The sequence below is a fragment of the Toxorhynchites rutilus genome, chromosome 3 (genome assembly GCF_029784135.1).
Source record: "Toxorhynchites rutilus septentrionalis strain SRP chromosome 3, ASM2978413v1, whole genome shotgun sequence".
Lineage (NCBI taxonomy): Eukaryota > Metazoa > Arthropoda > Insecta > Diptera > Culicidae > Toxorhynchites > Toxorhynchites rutilus.
The window spans coordinates 244,073,714-244,095,692 of record NC_073746.1 but is presented as its reverse complement, the minus strand read 5'-3'; the positions used below and the strand labels follow the sequence as shown (position 1 = coordinate 244,095,692).

General features: G+C 39.9%; 1 protein-coding gene across 1 annotated transcript in view; it reads right to left on the bottom strand.

Annotated features, from left to right (window-relative positions):
- Window positions 1-21,979, bottom strand: part of LOC129774189 (ubiquitin conjugation factor E4 B) — a 116,558-nt gene that overhangs the window by 90,794 nt on the left and 3,785 nt on the right. The gene's annotated exons all lie outside the window — the stretch shown is intronic.

The window sequence follows — 21,979 nt, the reverse complement described above, 5'->3', positions numbered from 1 at the left end:
AACTTGTGTCGAATCCGAGTTAGTAAATCTTTTTAGATGAACTTTTCCGAACGCTGTCGCGGTTCGACTCGGTGTCTGATATTACCGTGGAATTCAGTGCAACCTGGAAATATTCTGGGATAGCCACCAACCAGATCACCGTCGGGTGCCAAAAGTTGCTCGATCACAATCAATGATAATATGCAAAAAGGCACTGTGGTGACCAGGGTCCCGCAATTTGGACGCCATCTTCAAAATTAGGTTGCTTCGACCTGAAAGGCACTTTCCACACCAAAAATCGTACATAGAATAGAGATGTGCCATCCGCTCATGAGCTGTTCATTCGAATCGCTTCATCATAGTGAGCGGATTCGGATCGGCTCGCAATCTAATGGGCACCTTACACGATCAACCGGATTGACAATAAGTGTCTTCAATATCGTGACAGCTAGGCTTTCAACATCTGATCTAACCTCAATCAATATTTTTCCACCTTACACGGTCAATATCGCCCTCAACCCGAGACAACGAAAATATCCGCGATGGCTAGTGGCGACATTCGAGTTTGGGATCCAAACTATTCTCTATCAGATTAGAAGGCTAAAAGGCAATTTTCAATTGGTAAAATTTGAATGAAAATATCTACTTGGTATTATTTAATAAGTTGAAGCGCGTAGTCCTAACCTTAACTTAACCTACTTCCTCTGAATTTTCAGATATTCCTACTAAACAGTATTATTATAATATAACGTCAATTTCAGACATAATTTTTGTTAGGGGTTTTTCTCACCACTTGCAGAAAAAAAAAGTGATTTGCATTCACATAGAATACTAATTTGATTCGTAAAAGTTAATTTTCATTCATAATTTACACTTTAGAATTCGGTTTTTCTTCTCAAAAATACATCATAATACTCGTTTCACAAATACAGACTGTTCCTTTCAGTTTCAGAGATGCCAGATTATTTTAGTTTGCCAAAATATATGCAAGTTATTTTATCTGCAAGCAAATGTTTTTATTCCATAAATGAGACTATGACAGTAGAACCCCGATTATCCGCGAGCGGGTGATCCGCCCTGCGGATTATTCGTGACTGCGAGTTCCATAGTAAATCAATAGGCCTTTCCGGAATTTGTTAGTGAGTGGTAGGCCCATGCTCTTTTGTTGTGGTCATGGCTTTTACATTATTTAGCCACTGGTGTACACGACCTTATAGATGGATAGTTGATTGATTTTTGTATTGATAGAACATAGTTTTTATGTTGAAACATCTCTTTTCGTGTTTGCATTTTTTTGTCCTTTAATGGGTCATCGCGATATTCGTTAATCGCGGTGAGTTTGCCCGACTATTCCGCGGATAATCGGGATTCTACTGTAGCTTGAATTAACACATGATGTTTTTTCATCTGTGATTTCCCCAGATCTTCTCATTCTCCAAATTTTATAGCGGAGTGTGAAGAAACACACAACCCGCTCACTAGCGCAAAGAATGACCGAGTTCAACGTTAAAAAATTCCTAAAACGTTGTTAAGTTTCATCCACTCTCTCACCATCACATTGTCAGTTTACTTTGAAGTTTTGATTTGTATCGTGAAAAGTACCGTATTTTGCTATTCAAAGTATCGGTTTTCCAAACCAAAAGCTTCCATTTATGATTCCTACAATTTCAGTAGTTTATAAATTTTAATTGCAATCGCAAAAAAGACTAACAAAAATTAAATGTGCGCTTGCATATCTGGCAACTCAGTCTGGAAGTCCGTGAGGTAAAACGTCAACATCATGCATCTATATGAAATGTCACGATATTGATGCTCGAAAATCAGAAAATCCGGATTTCTGCGTCGTCGGCCATGTTCAGCTGTCATTATGTTCTCAAATGTCATCATATTGTCAATAAAGTTGACCGTGTAAGGTCCGCTTAAAAAACGCAGCTCATCAGCTCATTACGGAGCTGGAGCTGATGAGCTGTTGAGCTGATGAGCTGCTGAGCTGATGAGCTGTTGAACTGTTGAACTGATGAGCTGTTGAGCTGTTGAGCTGATGAGCTGCTGAGCTGTTGAACTGTTGAGCTGCATAGCTGTGGATCGCAAAAGCTGCAGAGAGTGAATTGCGAGACGCGAAAGGATTTTTCGTCTCCCGCGCTTCATGGCATGACGTCAGTTTGTTTTCGTGTATCCCTCTTCGTACTTTAGCTTTAGCAGAGATGCCAGATAGGAAAAAAGGTTTTTGTTTTGAAGATATTCAATCGTTCGTTACATCATTAAATTTTTCTTATATGGCCAAACAAAATAATAAACATTATTATATGCTTGTAAATAAATTTTATATATTACATTGTTATTTAAACATTACTGTGGAAACACATACATTTATTTCCGCGTGCTGAATCAAAACAATTCAGAAAACCACCCGGCATAAATGTTGATGATTGATACTGGTCCTTTTGTTACCTTTGTGATCGTAAATAATTATTTCTCGTTGCACCTATTAGTGGATTTATTTTTATATCCTCGGATGCAAAAAAAAAATCTCGATGGTTTTTTCAAAAAACGTTGTCTCGGCCAATATTCCTGGAGGCATTTTTTTTGGCTACTGCTGGTTTTTCTGTTGTTTAAGTTCAGCATATCCTAAGCATCTTCTATGTTGGATTTCAGCATTCAGTATTTGTTGTGTATTATATTATTAGAATTCATATCAGTTCTAGTTTTTGTACAATTACAAATTAAATTCGTTTATTTTTTGCTTTCCGTCTATTAAGAAAATGCACACTATGCAATGTCCCATGGTGATTACGTTTCATATGCAATTGTGTGGACAACTGCAAAATTCAACTGAGCTCAAGAGCTGTTCCAAATAAACAGCTCACTTGTATGAGCTGAACGGCTCTGAGCCGCTTACCATGATGAACTGATTTGCCCATCTCTAACATAGAATGAATTCACAACTCGATGCAATGCATCATCCAACCTCGAGAATCAATTTCTCTCCCGAAAAATTATCTCTCAGGGCCATGGTTGCCAATAATATTTTTCAAAAAACTGGAAGATTGCTCTTTAAAAAACTGGAAGAAAACTGGATCATGTAAAACCGTTTTATTTTAAAAAGATCGGCTTTAAAAATTTTTTTTTCTCTATTATAGTGACTTTCAACACATTTCGGCTGGTTCGTCACTTTTACTTCCATTTTTGTAAGAATGTCGGGAGTGAGAATTGAACTCGTGATCTCTGCGTGAGAGGTATGGATGTTACCACTACGCCAGATCGGCTCCCAGGGGCTTCAAAATGATTTTTTGCCCATTTCAATGATTGAGAAATATAATTTCCTTCGAAGCGTCGTGTAGTATTTATATGTAGTTCATTAAACGGCGAATCGAACAATTATTTAATCATATCATTCGAGTAGATCAAAATGTCGTTTCCCACTATCCGAACATTACTGTGAGACAATATTTGAGGGTCTTTTTTTCTAGAACATCTAGTAAGTTCGTTTTGACGTGGGACTACGTCTAACCGGAATATATGGAGGGTAAAATGAAAACCTAAACACAGAACATGCAGGAAAAAATGAAAGATTTCGAATGCTTATAGCTCGAACATTTCGTACTGGATAGGAGAGATGTTTGCATCACTTGATAGGGAATATTTCTACGCATCTATCGCAACTAACAAAATGTTGTTTTTCATTAGATAAACAATTGAATAACTGTAAAATATTAGGCGTTATCTAAACGCCCTAACTGCATCGTTTTGATTGGCCCGATTTACGGTTTCCCTAACACAGCCATCAAAACCAAGCAGCCTTGGGGAAATCGGCATTGCAAATACATGAAAGTAGGGGGACTTTTGTTCTCATCGAAAAATGTTCCCTAACACAGACTTTAAAACCAAGCAGCGAAATCGGCATTGCAAACACACGAAAGAGCCTAGAGGCGAGTGAACTGAAAAGTTTAAACCCTCTTAAAGCCAAAAGGAAGAAAAAGAACACACGAAAGTAGGGGGAGCTTTTGTTCCCTCCGAAATGTGTTCCCTAATAGAGATTTCTAAACCAAGGTGCCTGGAGAAATCGGTATTTCAAATTCATGCAAGTCGGGGGTATTTTTGTTCCGACTGGAATGTGTTTCCCTAACACAGACTTCAAATCCATGAAGCGTGGGGAAATCGGCATTGCGAATTCATACAAATCGGGGGTATTTTTGTTCCGATTGAAATGTGTTTCCCTAACACAGACTTCAAAACCGAGGTTTCTGGGGAAATAGGCTCTGCAAATAAATGCAAACTGCGAGTACTTTTGTCCTCGCTTGCCTTTGTGCAGAGTGGAATATGTCTGTCCTAACATGATCTTCTAAACTTAGGAACCTGGGAAAATCGTGCAGCCACTAGAAGCGAATGAACTTCCCAGTTTCAAGCAAATTCGAGATTCGAGAAGTATGTACACTTTTGGGATGTAAACTTTTTTGTCTTTATTGGAAAGATTTTCAGCCTTAGGCTGGTTCATCAAACGTTTGATAATTCTTCCGTACATATATTTTGTTCTAGTCATCATACCAAACGTAAAAGGTCCGTCATTAAATTTACTTGTAACGAAGAACAATCAATCACAATAAATGAAATGACTTTACACGGCATTTGTTCATTTTTTTCACTCACAGAGCAAATATATTGAACTCAATTGAATTTGGAAACTGTTTCATTCAATCAAGAATTTAATCAATACAAACGAATGATTGCTAAGCTAAGGTAGTTCCACGTGAACCTTGCGGTTATATTATAGATATAACCCACTCATTTTTTTTTGGGTAAAACTTCAAAAATATCGTTGTTATTGCTTCGTATCCATCATGTCATCCTTCGTATCATGTCATTCCCAGATTAATTGAGGTGCATGGGGTCACGGAATATAACTCCAACCTTCTGTTCTTTTTCTTCTAACGCGAATTTTGATTTCTGTAGTGTTCCTTTTGACCATATTCGTCGCTATCTCACGAATAATGTAGAGCAAGAAAAATCGATCTTCGGTTTGTCACTTTTGCGTGGTTGGTTTCATTTCCCACTCGTTAACATTTGAAAGCGTCATTCAGCTCGCGCAGTCCGAAGACATCGGTCGCAAATTTGTTCGCGTCTATTATAAAGTGGAGATTATACCGTTATCAGTTCGTGGCTGGTGAAGTTATTTCGCCCTAACGGGGTTCTCTTTATTGCGCGAGTGAGGAGAGCAGTAATCACTACCAGCGTGAGGAAGAAGTCCTCCACGGCGGACGCGGTGCGTGTGCCGTATCATCGCTGTGTGTGCTTTAGCATCGTCATCGATTCCATCATCGTGTTGTGGTGCGATATACCGTTGCATCTGTGCCGAGCGATTGCCACGCGGTTCGATTGAGACACCGCTTCATTTCATTCGTATTGGTGTGCGATTTAGGTATAATATATATTAGGTTTAGAAATACAAAAAAAAATAAAAATTATATTATTTTATATCTGCCGTAATGGCAGAAGGTCATGTTGACATGGAGATTGAAACTACTGTTTCCTCCTCACTAGTTACAACGGGGGCTGGGAAGTCGCTTAAACGCGTTCCCCCCTCAGAAGATGTCTCTTCAGAGAAAGAGGTAATCTACCTTAACAAGCCGCCCTCAAGAAAATTGGCAAACTTTTCCTCTTCGCCCCCTCAATCTCCCGCTCCCGCTTCCGCTCTACTACCGAACTTGCCTCCCAGCCCTACTGATCCCGCTTCCGTTCAACAATCGACCTCGTCCTCCCCCTCAGTTGTTTCCTCTCCTCGTGTCAAGGTCTATCCAGACGATGCACTTGGAGCTGGTCCATGGGTTGTTTTTTTCCGGCCTAAACCAAAAGGAAAGGCAATTAATGTCATTCAGGTTTCGAAAGATCTGGCAAGATTATACTCCTCCGTGGTCGAAATCTCTAAGGTTAGACCGAACAAACTGCGTGTTGTCATGAGTGATCGGAAACACGCGAATGCAATTGTGATCGACGAGAGATTCTCCCTAGAGTATCGCGTCTACGTGCCCTCCCATGACGTAGAAATCTCGGGGGTGGTAACTGAAACTGGTCTGACGTGCGAAATGATAAAAGAAGGAGTTGGTAAATTTAAAAGACTCCCGTTGGTGGGTGTTAAAATTTTGGACAGCCGCCAACTAGGAAAAGTATCCCAAGAAGAGGGAAAAACTAAATTCACGCCGTCAGACTCGTTTCGAGTAACTTTTGCTGGTTCCGCTCTACCTGACTACGTCATGGTGGGCAAATTGAGATTGCCTGTGCGACTCTTCGTGCCAAAGCCCATGACTTGCCAAAAATGCAAGTCAGTTGGTCACACTTCAGATTATTGTGCCAACAAGGAGCGCTGTGCCACTTGCGGAGAGCAACATGAGGGGAAATCCTGCAGTGCGACTGAGCATAAATGTCCATATTGCGGGGGATCCCCACACGAGCTCTCAGTTTGTGAAACTTACAAGAGTCGCTGGGAGAAACAGAAGCGCTCTTTGAAGGAACGCTCGAAACGCACTTTTGCGGATATTTTAAAGGGCGCTTCGCCACTGGCCCAACAACAACAACCAATCAATACACAAAATGTCTTCGCCACGTTGCCCGTTGACGAAATAGAAGCGGACACAGCTAACGGGGGCACACCGCTCATTTTCCAAGGGAATCCCCGGCGCAAAAATGTGACCACTCCCAAAGTTCAAGGACAAGCCCCTCCGGTGATACCCCCTGTTAGCATGCCTAAAAAATCGAGTGCAGCGGACAAGCAAAATCAGGTTCCTCCTGGTTTCCGTGGGAATATTTCACCTTCGAATGGCCCAGCACTCGAGGGGACATCAAAAACCCCAACTGTCCCTGTTTTTCCGTCCAGTTCAACTTCCCAATCGGGATTTATAAAGTTGTCTGACCTTTTGGACCAAATCTTCAAGTGTTTTAATGTTTCCGACTCCATCAGAACCATTGTCATTTCAATGCTTCCAGTATTAAAGACAATTTTGCAACAATTGATGCAAACATGGCCCCTCATTGCAATGATTATCTCTCTTGATGTCTAATTTAAATAGAGAGGTCGGAGATATCACTGTTTTACAGTGGAATTGTCGTAGTCTTATCCCTAAATTGGATACATTCAAATTTTTAATTCATAAGTTCAATTGTGATGTTTTTGCTCTGTCCGAAACTTGGCTTTCTTCGCGAGATGATCTCTCTTTCCACAATTTTAATATCATACGCTTGGACCGTGATGACAGATACGGAGGGGTGCTATTGGGGATCAATAAGTGCCACTCATTTTTTCGAATTGACCTTCCACCTATTGGAGGGATCGAAGCTGTTGCTTGTCATGCAAACATCAGAGGCAAAGACCTCTGTATTGTCAGCTTGTATTGGCCTCCGAGAGCTGCGGTTAGCCGCAAGCAACTTGTTGACATGTGCTCACTCTTTCCTGAGCCACGATTGATCTTGGGAGACTTCAACTCTCACGGAACTGCCTGGGGGGAACAGTACGACGACAATCGTTCATTGTTGATATATGACCTTTGTAACAGCTTCAATATGACCGTTTTGAACACTGGGGAAACAACACGTGTACCTAAACCTCCTGCTAACCCAAGTGCTCTTGACCTCTCGCTTTGCTCGAATTCACTATCGTTAGATTGCAAGTGGAATGTAATCCAGGACCCCAACGGCAGTGACCACTTGCCAATCAAAATTTCCATCACCATTGGGTTGAATTCTTCTGAATCTATAAACATGGCATATGACCTCACAAGAAACATTGACTGGAAAAAATATGCGGACGCAATTGCTCTAGCCATCAATTCCAGAGATGGTTTGCCTCCATTGGAGGAGTATAACTTCCTTTCTCGTTTGATATATGACAGCGCGGTTCGCGCTCAAACGAAACCCATCCCAGGCTCCACTTTTCGTCAAAGGCCTCCCAATCCATGGTGGGATAGCCAATGTTCCAAGCTTTATCAGGATAAATCGAACGCATTTAAAGCTTTTCGGAATCGTGGAACCATTGAGAATTTTCAAATGTATTTGGACCTTGAAAATCAGTTCAAAAATTTGATCAAAGGGAAAAAACGTGCTTATTGGCGAAATTTCGTGGGAGGTTTATCACGAGAAACGTCAATGAAAAAATTATGGAAAGTGGCTCGAAACATGAGAAATCGCTCTTCATCGAATGAAAGCGAAGAATATTCACATCGATGGATTTTTAATTTTGCACGGAAGGTTTGTCCCGATTCCGCTCCTGTGCAAAAAATTGTTCGAGATATACCACAAGATAGGTGCGATCTTGATTCCGAGTTTTCGATGGTAGAATTCTCTCTTGCTCTCCTTTCTTGTAACAATTCTGCTCCAGGAACGGATAGAATTAAGTTCAACTTGTTAAAAAACCTCCCTGATGTGGCGAAACATCGCTTGTTGAATTTATTCAATTGGTTTCTGGAGCATAATATTGTTCCAGATGATTGGAGACAAGTGCGAATTATAGCTATTCAAAAACCCGGAAAACCCGCGTCCGACTTCAATTCGTACCGCCCAATAGCAATGCTGTCTTGTATACGGAAATTGTTGGAGAAAATGATCTTGTTTCGCCTTGATCATTGGGTTGAAACGAATGGCTTACTCTCAGATACACAATATGGGTTCCGCAGGGGCAAGGGGACGAATGATTGTCTTGCGTTGCTTTCTTCAGAAATTCAAATGGCTTACGCCGAAAAAAAACAAATGGCTTCAGTATTCTTGGACATAAAGGAGGCCTTTGATTCTGTTTCAATAGAGGTTTTGTCAGACAAATTACACTCTCGGGGTCTGCCGCCTCTGTTGAATAATATGTTATATAACTTGCTTTGTGAGAAACAGTTGAATTTTTCTCACGGGGATTCGACAGTAAATCGGGTCTCCTACATGGGCCTCCCCCAGGGCTCATGTTTAAGCCCCCTTTTGTACAACTTCTATGTAAGCGACATCGACAATTGCCTTGCACAAAATTGCAGCTTAAGACAACTTGCAGATGATGGAGTGGTGTCTGTCGTAGGATCAAACGAATCCGACCTGCAAGAACCCTTACAAGATACTTTGAACAATTTTTCAACCTGGGCCATTGGGCTAGGGATCGAATTCTCCACGGAGAAAACAGAGATGGTGGTTTTTTCTAGGAAGCATAGACCAGCAAAACCAAAGCTTCCAGTTTTGGGTAAACCGATCACTCATGCTATGTCATTCAAGTATCTTGGGGTCTGGTTCGACTCCAAATGTACTTGGGGGGCCCATATTAGGTATCTGAGTAAAAAATGTCAACAAAGAATAAACTTTCTCCGTACAATTACCGGCACATGGTGGGGAGCCCATCCCGAAGATCTTATAATGTTGTATCGAACAACTATTCTCTCAGTGATGGATTATGGCAGTTTCTGTTTTCAATCAGCTGCCAAAACACATCTCATTAAACTCGAGCGAATTCAGTATCTTTGTCTCCGTATTGCGTTGGGATGTATGCCCTCAACGCATACCATGAGTCTCGAGGTTTTGGCAGGCGTACTCCCACTAAAATATCGCTTCAATTTATTATCTCTTCGGTTTCTCATCCGGTGTAAGGTTATGAACCCATTGGTGATCGGAAATTTTGAGCAGCTTATCGAGCTAAATTTTCATTCAGGATTCATGAGCTCATATCATGAATTCATCTCCATGCAGGTTGATCCTTCTTCGTATACTCCCAACCGTGTTTGTTTTCCTGACTACATCAATTCCTCTGTACATTTTGATCTGTTCATGAAGGAGAAAATCCATGGAATTCCAGATTATCATCGATCGGGGATCATTCCTACGATCTTCAATGCAAAGTATGGGCGTGTCAATTGTGATAATATGTACTTTACTGATGGGTCCTCTATGAATGAGTCCACAGGATTTGGAGTGTTCAACGAAATTTTTAGCACCTCCCACAGTCTTCAGAATCCTTGCTCTGTGTATATTGCTGAATTGGCAGCAATACATTGGGCGCTGGACAGCGTCGCCTCACGACCTGTTGAACACTATTACATTGTAACGGATAGTCTTAGCTCTGTCGAAGCTATCCGTTCAGTGAGGCCGGAAAAGCACTCGCCGTACTTCCTTGAGAGAATACGAGAAATTTTGAGTGCTTTATCCAGACGCTGTTATGTCATTACCTTTGTCTGGGTCCCTTCACATTGCTCAATTCCGGGTAACGAGAGGGCTGACTCATTGGCAAAGGTAGGTGCAATTGAAGGCGATATTTATCAGCGTCAAATCGCTTTCAATGAATTTTATTCTTTAGTCCGTAAAAATACCATCGCTAACTGGCAACGTAAATGGAACGAAGATGAATTGGGCCGGTGGTTTCACTCGATTATCCCTAAGGTTAGCCTCAAACCATGGTTCAAAAGTCTGGACTTAAGTCGGGACTTTATTCGCACCTTCTCTCGACTCATGTCCAATCACTGTTCGTTAGACGCGCTACTCTTTCGTTTTAATCTTGCCGATGGCAATATCTGTGCTTGTGGCCAAGGTTACCACGACATCGAACACGTTGTTTGATCGTGCGAGAAGTATCTTGTTGCCAGATCGAATTTAGAAAACTCTCTTCGGGCTAGAGGAAGGCAGCCCAATGTGCCGGTGAGAGATGTGTTAGCTGGTTTAGACCTTGATTACATGTCCCAAATATATGTCTTCCTAAAAGCTATCAATCTTCGTGTGTGATTGTCCTTATATCCTTATATTCTCCTTTTCCTTTCCCTTCGCGAGAAATCAAATCCCTTCTCACTAACAATAGAATAAGGTGAAATGTAAATACATGTTAGATATAAGATAGGCTTAAGAATTGAGTATGATGAATGTGAGTGCGAATGTGAGAGTGAACATTGTCAACATATCCTTATATCCCATCCTTTTCCTGAAACAAAATGTCACCCTTCTAAACTCGAGCAAGCCGCGAGTAATCGGTTCTCTACTTCATTAACATTAGAATAAAAAATGTTTATATATACTTGTAACTATACAAATAGGAGTTTGGCTCCTTTAAACTTATGTAACTGAGCCTGTAAAAATAAACGATTTAATAAAAAAAAAAAACATTTGAAAGCGGTTCTATCATGCATCAAATAGGAGAGTTTAGATCATGCGTAATGTTAATGCTATTTAGAACTGAAAATCCTTTGAGAAACTAGTATCCCATTGATGTAAACAGAAACAAGATTACTTGGGTTTTATGTTCATATCAATCAAAGTCAATGGAACAAATTGACTCTATGCTCTTCTGAAATTTAGAATGATTTGAAATACCAATAAAACTTGATGGCTATATGCACTCAAAGGCAGCATAGCACACGGGCTCTATGAACCTATTTGGGTGAGATATTTTGCTATGAACATTGCCAGTCGTGATTAAAATAATTGTTCAAGTCTGAACTTCAGAATATTTTGGAGAACCTACACCCAAAGTTAATTTTTAGCACATGTTCTGGCATCCCGATTTATTACATTAAATGAGCTGAAACATAAAATATTCTACTCCCCAAGACATGTATATCATTTGTAAAATATATATGCTAGAGTCAATATGAGGGAGCGAAACAGGTGACACATTTAAATGAAAGTATATGAGGGGCTTTTTTTATCCCATTTATTTATTAGGCTCATTAGCATTTAGCTGTAACAGAGCCGGGTTAAATCGTGTACATGTACATATGTTTATGTTTCTATGAATTGTGAATTACACAGTAGTTAGTAGTAGCCATTTAGGCGTTAAGTTTTCTGTTCCATTACATTATGGTAAATTACACAGTAGTAGCCATTTAGGCGTAAGGGTATTCTTTCTGTTCATCCATTGTTCAGCAGACCGGACAGCGGAGACAGTTGATATTGATCATTGTTGAGTTATTTATAGAATATTTATAGATTTATAGAACAGCAGGCCGATGTTTCTTGCAGAGCAGAGCAGTTGTATGGATGAATCGATCTTTGTTCCACCGTGGATTGATTTCCATCGCTGATGATGGTTGCGTGGACGTAGTTATTCTATAACAACACAAAGATGGTCAATTGAGGGCCCTGAGTTTGAACTCACGATCGATTGCTTGGTAAGCGAACGCGTAACCAAGTGGCTACGAAGACCAATGAGGGGCTTAGAATGAGAGGGGTGTAAGTGATTTAATCGATTTCTCTACATCGACTTTCTCTTTTGGTCATAACTTAGCTGCAAATACACTCCCAGCTGTATCTCACAATGCGGAAGATAGGTCAGAACCTCGTCTATCGGATTCTATAGCAAACTCTAATTGGAACGTTTTTGCAGTTGAGTTATTAACTGAAGAAAAAGTTGATGAAGAGAAATCGATCAAGTCACTTACACCTCTTGCATTCTAAGCCCCTCATATGAAAGCTTTTCGTATAGTTTGCCAAATACACGACCCAGACAGAGGAAGATATATTCTCGTTCATGTTCTTCTTTATCGTCTTAGAAAACACCTTCCAACTCCATTTTATGATGAGGTGTAATCAGGGTTGCCAATAATATTTTTCAAAAAACTGGAAGATTGCTCTCAAAAAAACTGGAAGAAAACTGGATCCTAAAGAACCGTTTTATTTAAGGAAGATTGGCTATGATTTATATAAAATTCGTGTAGTAATTATATGGACCAATTGATCGGTCTCAACTTCAGAATGGTTTGGAGGACCTACAACATCTGAAATGCATATAAATAGAAATAAAGAGTAGCACATTGGGTAGGCTGTTAAATAAGATAGAAATTGAGTGATAGCCTGTTTTTGAAATAGTTTGATAAGTTTCCTGCATTCGGTTTGCTTTTCGTTTTAGCATTTTCGATAAAAAAAAGCACCGACGAATTGAACGAAATGGAAAGAACCAAATAACAACCTCGCCTGTCGCAGAAGTCCATGAGGTAGATGAAACACAACTGAAAAACAGTATATTTTCACTACACGATCGATCCAAGGTCGAACGATAAATGTAAAAAAAAATGCTCAAGGAATAGGTAGGTGGACGGAGAGATAATATTTATCATTGTAAATTTATTTTACATAAAATGGATAAAACTAAAGCCCACATATGAAAAATTGGATAAAACTGGACGATATTCCAAAAAACTGGAAGATTTTAGGGTTCAACTGGATGACTGGATCGAGGGAAAAAAACTGGAAGAATCCAGTTTAAACTGGAACATTGGCAACGTTGGGTGTAATATTATCACGCTCCTTTATAATAAAGGGTTTGTCACATCAAATTGCATCACGGAAAAAACGCTGTAGAAATTCGCCCAGTAGACCGATCCTTTTGAAAATTTTAGACAGTAAAATAAAAACTATTAAACAACTTTTGGCATTTTCTTTTTATTCATACTTCGAGCCCAAGCCCGTATGCTCGCACCTTCCTCTTTACCCCGTCCATAAGGTTCTGTACAACGTCAGGTTGTAGTTTTTTTTGAACAGAAATCCATTTTCTCTTGAAGTCCGCCTCCGATTTGACAACTTTTGGGTTCTTCCGGAGGGCCTGCTTCATAATCGCCCAATATTTCTCTATTGGGCGAACCTCCGGCGCGTTGGGCGGGTTCATTTCCTTTGGCACGAAGGTGACCCCGTTGGCTTCGTACCACTCCAACACGTCCTTTGAATAGTGGCACGAAGCGAGATCCGGCCAGAAGATGGTCGGGCCCTCGTGCTGCTTCAATAGTGGTAGTAAGCGCTTCTGTAGGCACTCCTTAAGGTAAACCTGCCCGTTTACCGTGCCGGTCATCACGAAGGGGGCGCTCCGCTTTCCGCAAGAGCAGATCGCTTGCCACACCATGTACTTTTTGGCAAACTTGGATAGTTTCTGCTTGCGAATCTCCTCCGGAACGCTGAAATTGTCCTCTGCGGAGAAGAACAACAGGCCCGGCAGCTGACGAAAGTCCGCTTTGACGTAGGTTTCGTCGTCCATTATCAGGCAATGCGGCTTCGTCAGTATTTCGGTGTGCAGCTTCCGGGCTCGCGTCTTCCCCACCATGTTTTGCCTTTCGTCGCGGTTAGGAGCCTTCTGAACCTTGTATGTACGCAGGCCCTCCCGCTGCTTGGTCCGCTGGACGAATGAACTTGACAAATTTAGCTTATTGGCGACATCCCGGACCGAACTTCTCGGATCACGTCTAAACTGCTTAACTACGCGCTTGTGATCTTTTTCACTGACGGAGCATCCATTTTTGCCGTCGATGGTTAGGTTCTCCTTCCGGTCGATGGTTAGGTTCTCAAAGTATCGTTTTAGTACTCTGCTGACCGTGGATTGGACGATTCCCAGCATCTTACCGATGTCCCGATGTGACAACTCCGGATTCTCGAAATGAGTGCACAGGATCAATTCACGACGCTCTTTTTCGTTCGACGACATTTTTCCAAATTTACGAAAAATTGACAGTGAAGCATGGCCAACGTGATCTATACACTCTTATCTGATTATAAGCGGAAGCTGAAGATATAATTCCTAAAAATTAAATTTCTACAGCGTTTTTTCCGTGATGCAATTTGATGTGACACACCCTTTAGCGCTGACAGCTATATGGATAGCGTGGTCGTGTAAAGTAACTTTGCATTTCAGCCGGCCTTGGTTCGATCCCCATTGACGTCGTATGGACGCATACATACAAACCATTTTTAAGCTTTTAAAATAGCTCATTATTTGCGCATTTGACTCTCATACACAGGAAATGGCATCTTTTCTGCCAAAGATGACATGTTTTCTGCCAATGCTAGTTTGGGTGTAGAACATCCGATATTTATGTGAATTCTAAGACAGTGTAGCACGCACTGTGCGCTAACCGTATTGAATTTGGAAGTGTAAGCGAGAGAATAAAAAACACTGAGTTGAAAAAAACGTCAATCCAAAGTAAATACACATTGGATCTATCGAACGATGTATGTCGAAAAAACAAATTGGTCAAAGGATAGGAAGGGTGCGGAAGGTTCACAATTTATACATAATATCCCTCATTATATTATGTATAAATTGTGAATTTATTTTACATAAAATGGGTAAAACTGAAGCACACATATAAAAAACTGGATAAAACTGGAAGATATTTTAAAAAACTGGAAGATTTCAGGATTTAACTGTTTGACTGGATCGAGAGAAAAAAACTGGAAGAATCCAGTTTAAACTGGAACATTGGCAACGCTGCTCAGGGCTCTCGTTTTCCTGAAGTGATGCCAGATTTACGGCAACTCGTAAATCTTAGAAATGTGACCGTATATCGTAGAAGCTTGTACTTGAAGACAATCTTCAATGTTATTGTGTTTTCCTTTTATTGCACGGGATTTTATTTCTTTATGCGTTTCCAATAAAATTCCTTTCTAAACATAAATGGAGCTCTCTGAAACCCTTGTCGTTCATCATTTTCAATATTTTTAACATCTATGGGGAAAGTCCGCCAGAAATCTGAACTCCCTGTTCTCACATCGGAGTAATGAGAATCATTCTCTTCTCTTCGGCTCGGCCTTCGGCAATCATCGTACTCTTCGAACATCTCTCCTTCCGGTGGATCTTACGTTTAAGAAACTTTGCGTTTTCCGACACTGTTATTTTGAGTTAATTTCAGTGCAAACTGAAGGAATTAATTATTAAAGCTGTCGTATATAGCTGTATATTTTTTTATGTCAGCTTTATTTCCCACAGGCACCATCGACGTAGTTGTAGTTAGAATCAGTTCCAGATCGATCGATTGATCGATTTGCCGTCAGATAAACAATGACTTTTCCTCCTTGTGTGAGCGGCCAAAACCAGCTATCTCATGTTTTCAGTATCACTTCTGGATAGCGACCAATTTTTCGTTCAAAACACCATGTGGTTTACGCCATGTACCAAACCGTCAATGAACATGTAGATCGTTTCGAGCGTTTAGATACTACTCCAACTGGGCCACATCGATTGTGGTTGTGGGAAGGTTAGCGGCGCGCTATAAAAATTTGTGGTGAAAGTGTTTGTTACCAGAAACGAATGAATCGAAAGATTTGAAGTTTCTGTTATCAAAATACGCTCCCCAGCAAACATTAAATCGTATAACTAGCGTATATACAGCATTATATATCCTGTACTTGGGTAGTACATGCTGCGGCTAGCTGTCATATACTTGCAAAAACGGATGCGATATACCCATATGACAATCGCTTACGAATTAATTTGGATGAATATACGACTCACACATGCTCACTATTGTCATGCGTATATACGATTTACTAAGGGCAAACAAAAAAAAACGAATGTCGGAAAATGTTCGTGAGATTATAATTGAGGGGCTTAGAATGAAAGGGATGTAAGTGATTTGATCGATTTCTCTACATCGACTCTCTCTTTTGGTCATAACTTAGCTGCAAACTCATTCCCAGCTGTATTTGACAGTGTGGAAGGAAGGTCCGAACCTCATCTATCGAATTTTATAGCAAACTCAAATTGGAACGTTTTTGCAGTTGAGTTATTAATCAAAGAAAAAGTTGACGATGAGAAATCGATCAAGTCACTTACACCCCTTGCATTCTAAGCCCCTCAATTGTTTTTATAACCTCACGTAAAAAAGTAATAGATTTTTGTCGTTAGGTTGGAAAATGAAATAAAGAAAATCAATATTCACATCGTTCAAAAGCTGTCTCGTTGGAGGAAAATACACGCTTCTCTTTTTCAATATGCGCGACCAAATTTATAACTGCTCGTACATGAATTGGGAAACCAACGATACGCCAGACAAAAATGGAGCTGATGTATCTTTCTTATTTGGAACCGCATTACTCCGTTTTTGTCATTCAACCACGGTATTCTAATTTATAATCACAGCCATATTGCCACTTCCTTTATCCACGAACTTGAAAATGTATCAATCGCTCTTTGCTCAGCTGAGGCGAATATGGTAATACTCAACGATTTTCAATTTCCATGTCTGCGTTGTTGAAATTTGTGACATTGTGGCATTATCAGTATTTATTCGTTGATATATTAGATATTCGCTTACGTTTGCGATCATGTCGTTGGTAAATCTCTAGGAAAACGCCTTGTACATATTCTATCTACCATGCAAGGCGATAAAGGTTTCGAATCACCGCATGGACCATACACCATTATTGTGGTAACAGTATCGAACAGTTATTCATATTCCAGAATCCGATTGGTTTGAAACTCGAGCTATTTTCACAATCACTCGATGTCGTTTAAATACATAGAATACATAGTCCTAACCCTAACTTACCTTTTTTGTCTATAAATTTCCTTGCATTTCCCCAAAACTTCGTATATAACATAAAATCATCGTCAGACACAATTTTCGTTCAAGATTGATCCCCCAATTGCGTTTCCCAAGTGAAAGTATCCTTCCTCTAGCCGCTTATGTTGATAAGGTCATAGGAATCACAGTCGTCCGCTCTCTATCTTCGCGTACATTTCGACCATGAATTGTTGGTACAGCTCACGACATCATATAATGACATCATACGATACACATGAAATCCATCGAGCGCACTCGCATTTTATTCGTCTGATACAGCTATCCATAAATATTATTTCAAGATGAGTAATGCTGTTCATAATGAATGGAGTACCTGTGGTAGTATTACGTTGTCTAATGTTTATACAATATTCATCTGTTTCTTTCAGAACGGTCGGGCATTCTTCGTCAAAGACATTTTTTCTGGCTTGCATTGTGGTCACACACATTCTAGAGCTTGCCACTCAAAATACATTCAAGGCGTGTTGTTTGAGGAACAAATAAATTCGTTCTGTTTGAAAAACGACCGTCGGTTAAATTATTTGAATATTGTTCGTACAAAACTACTATTTTTTTTTATTCTTTTTTTGAGAGGCTTTCAGCCTCCTGGGCTGGTTCGCCTCGCAAAACTACTAAAATCGCGATTAAAACTAGGGTATGGGGGTTTAAGTTTGTGGTTATATGTATTGTTTGGAGCAAAACTTAAGAAAAAAAAACAGGAAGGGTTATATCTGTGGTATAACCGCAAGGTATAACCGCAAGGTTGACGTAGGACTGTCGTTGATTTGTGATCATTTGTTTGAAGTTGCATCTGAATCCATTCTGAATGAATGAATGAAAGAATATTTCATTTTATATAACCCAGTTTCATTTTATACATCCATAAGAATAATTTGACATCCTCACTGTACATACAACATCGTGGGGCTTGATATGTCAAATTCACGATCTAATATGATTTACTGTTGAATGATTTTTCACAGCATGTAACGGGCTGTCCGTATACAACATGGACAGAAAAACCTATCCAGCCAATATTTACTATCCGACCGGATATTAAATATTAATAAACAAATCAATAATTTCTCATTAACACAAGATAAATCATATTTTTTCGAAAATTGAATTAATATGAACTCATAACAATAATTCATTAACACTACATTAACATTAACACAGTCGTTCACTGTAAAAACTACTGCAAGGAGCTGAATAATGAACTCTAGCAAGCTTTGTCAATTAGGGGTACTGCTTAGAGTTTAATGACCACCAAACGTAAGGAACGTGATTGCGATTGATTCGAAATGTTTTCGCATAAAAGTCGATTTCGTTAGCAATGGTTTTTCCTGAACGCGAAGCTGATTATCATATCCGTTTGCCACTTCGTTGAAACAGTCCCAAAAGGTGTCGTGAGCTTCGCGTATAAGGTTTAATTCAGTTTCATCTCTTTTGCTTAGTTTAATTTGATTTGTGATGAAATCATAAAATTTCCATGTTTTGTAATTTTGAATGAAAATACAGTAATTTACATTTATTTTGACATACTGAGGCGCCATTCAGTGTCGCATTGGAGGCGATTTTGACCTGTAATTGGATGTTGGCGATGAGAGTGGTACAGTGTCGACGTCTGGTGGCGACTTTCTATGTGGGACCATAATTTGGGCCCCGAACTCGATGTTGTCCAATGTCCAATCCGCGTTGACGGCATTGAGCTTCATTTACTAGTTTAGGGGAGCGTCAAAGAATAACTGGTTTGAAGGCGGAATGAACACGTTTTCAAAATTAAAACATTGAATAGAAATAAAGTTTTCCGTATCAAACCCGTGTTCTATTTAACCCTATCCGGTACAACATCGAGTCTCATTCGTTTCAAGTAATTGAATAACGTTCTGTGAAAATTTCCATTCAAATTTTGACATTTTCAAACTGGCTTCGCGTCTTCTAATCTGATAGAGATTACACTAACGAGTTTAGGACCCACATTATGGCCCCTAATTGGAAGTCATCTCCAGGCGTCGACAACGTGCTACTGTCATCGCGAATTAGAGGTAAAAATGTCCCATTAAACGGGTCGCATTACACGTCTGTCCAATTAGCTAAATGTTGAATTATATGTAGCTTACCTTGTAGTTCTTACTCTTTCTCGATTATTTGAATACTAGTAACCTTTTTTGTTATTACCAAATCTGTCCAATATTCCTTGCAGAAAATTCTCTTTAATACGGAAATTCAATTGAATTTAAAAAAAATCATAGTTCATTATTTTTATGTAAAAATGTTTTGATCACTTCCTAAAATATAATCCTTTATTTGCTTCATGCACACATGCCGTTTCTCCCAATTCCGTGTTCGCAAATAATGATCCGAATATCCGGCTGCCGGATATCCGACCTCGTTGCTTGCTGGATATCCGGTATCCGGCTAAACTACTATCCGTTTCATCTCTAGTTGACATTATCGCGCTGTTCAAATTATAAAAATATTGTAATGTATTGCTAGTTTAGGATCGTTCAACACACCCAAATCGCCACTCAAACGCATATACGTTAGACAGTCCAATTTCAGATGCTGTTTCAAGTAGTATATATTGGGTACTAGCTGACCCGGCAAACTTCGTCCCGCCCATTATTTATTTTTCGTTATCACATTCTCATTTTCTTACTAAGCACACGTTCACGGGTTCAATCGCAGAACGGTTCATTGATTGATTTTCTAATCTACTCTTTAAAATTACATTTTACTATGAAATTCCTAGTACTTCTACCAAAACTCGTATATTATAATATGTGTTTCATTTGTATGGCAGCATACATGAAGTTTGGCCCCATACAAAAGTGGTGTGTCTAACCACCATAGAAACATTTATTGCACCCTAAAACTTCTATGTGCCGAATTTGATTTTATTTACTTGATTGAATTCCGAGTAATGCAGAAATTTGTGTTTCATTTGTATGGAACCCCTCTCCTAAGAGAGGGGGGAGGAATATCTAACCACCATAGAAACATTTATTGCATCCTGAAACCTCCACATGCCAAATTTTATTTCGTTTGCTTGATTAATTCTCGAGTAATACAGAAATTTGTGTTTCATTCCTATGGCCGTCCGTTGAAGCATCGGTTGATATTTTCACTTCCGTCTTAATCTACGCAATTGGCCAATTCACTCCCAAACTAGTTAGTAGAAGACCACTATATCCTCCCTGGTCAAATGCCACTCTCAAACGTCTCAAGTCGATTAAAAGATCAGCCCTCAAAAAACTGTCGCGAAATCAAAATGCCTATGGACGGTCATATTACATCGCTTGTAACAACAGATACAAACGGCTCAATAAAAAGCTGTTCACTTCATAAATTTTGGTCTTCCTGTGTCCATGAGTCTGGGCAGAAAGGAAGCTGCTTCTCTCTCATCGATTGGTGACCTCTTCATGGGACAATTTTCAGCTGTGTTCACAAATGAAATGCTTGATCCACAACAGGTGTCTGAAGCAGCAATCAACGTACCACTTCGCCCAGCCATCGGCCCACATCCACAGATATCGCTCAACAATATTGAATCCAGTTGCGCTCGTTTGAAATGTTCAACAAATCCAGGTCCAGATGGTATACCATCTATTGTTTTAAAAAGGCAACAGCAACCAATTTCCCAACCTTTGGCAACTATTTTCAATCGCTCTCTGTCGACAGGAACATTCCCGAGTATGTGGAAAAAATCTTTCGGTGATAAACGTGAGATTGCCAACTATAGAGGAATCGCTGCTTTGTGTGCCACGTCAAAGCTATTTGAACTAGTTGTTTTGGACTTTCTCATGCATAACTGTCTAAGCTACGTGTCTGAAACTCAACATGGGTTTATGCCCAAAAGATCCACTTGCACCAATCTGCTCACCTACACATCCTTCATCATCAAAACCATTGAAGATCGTAAACAGGTCGATGCTATCTACACCGATTTTTCAGCTGCCTTCGATAAACTGAATCATGAAATCATGATAGCAAAACTCGAAAGTCTCGGTTGCTCTAGTATTCTACTCAGCTGGCTCAATTCCTACCTGGTTGGTTGCTCAATGTCTATCAAGATCGGTGACACTATATCGGAACCATTCTCAGTCACATCGGGTGTTCCACAGGGCAGCCATATCGGACCATTCCTATTTTTACTATACCTGAATGGTGTGAACCTTACACTTAAATGTTTTAAGCTCTCATACGCCAACGATTTTAAACTTTACTGCGTAATAACCTGTCCAGAAGACGCATTTTATCTTCAACACGAACTTAATATTTTCTCCGAATGGTGCTCAACTAATCGGATGAGTTTAAATGCCGACAAATGTTCTGTCATTTCATTTGCTCGTAAACGCTCCCCATATTAATTCAGTTATACCATCGCCAATACGTCTCTCAAACGTGAAACCATCGTTAAGGATTTGGGTATTCTCCTAGATTCACGCCTAACCTTCAAAGATCACGTAGGTTATATAACCACTAAAGCCTCAAGAAGTCTTGGCTTCATCCTTCGTGCTGCAAGACAATTCACTGATGTCCACTGCCTGAAGATTTTGTATTGCTTGTTGGTTCGATCCTCACTGGAGTATGCAGCAGTTGTATGGGCACCACACTACCAAAACGGTATACAACAAATAGAGGCCATTCAACGCAAGTTTATCCGCTTTGCTCTCAGATGTTTGCCTTGGAACGATCCTTTCAATCTCCCACGATATGAGGATCGTTGCCAG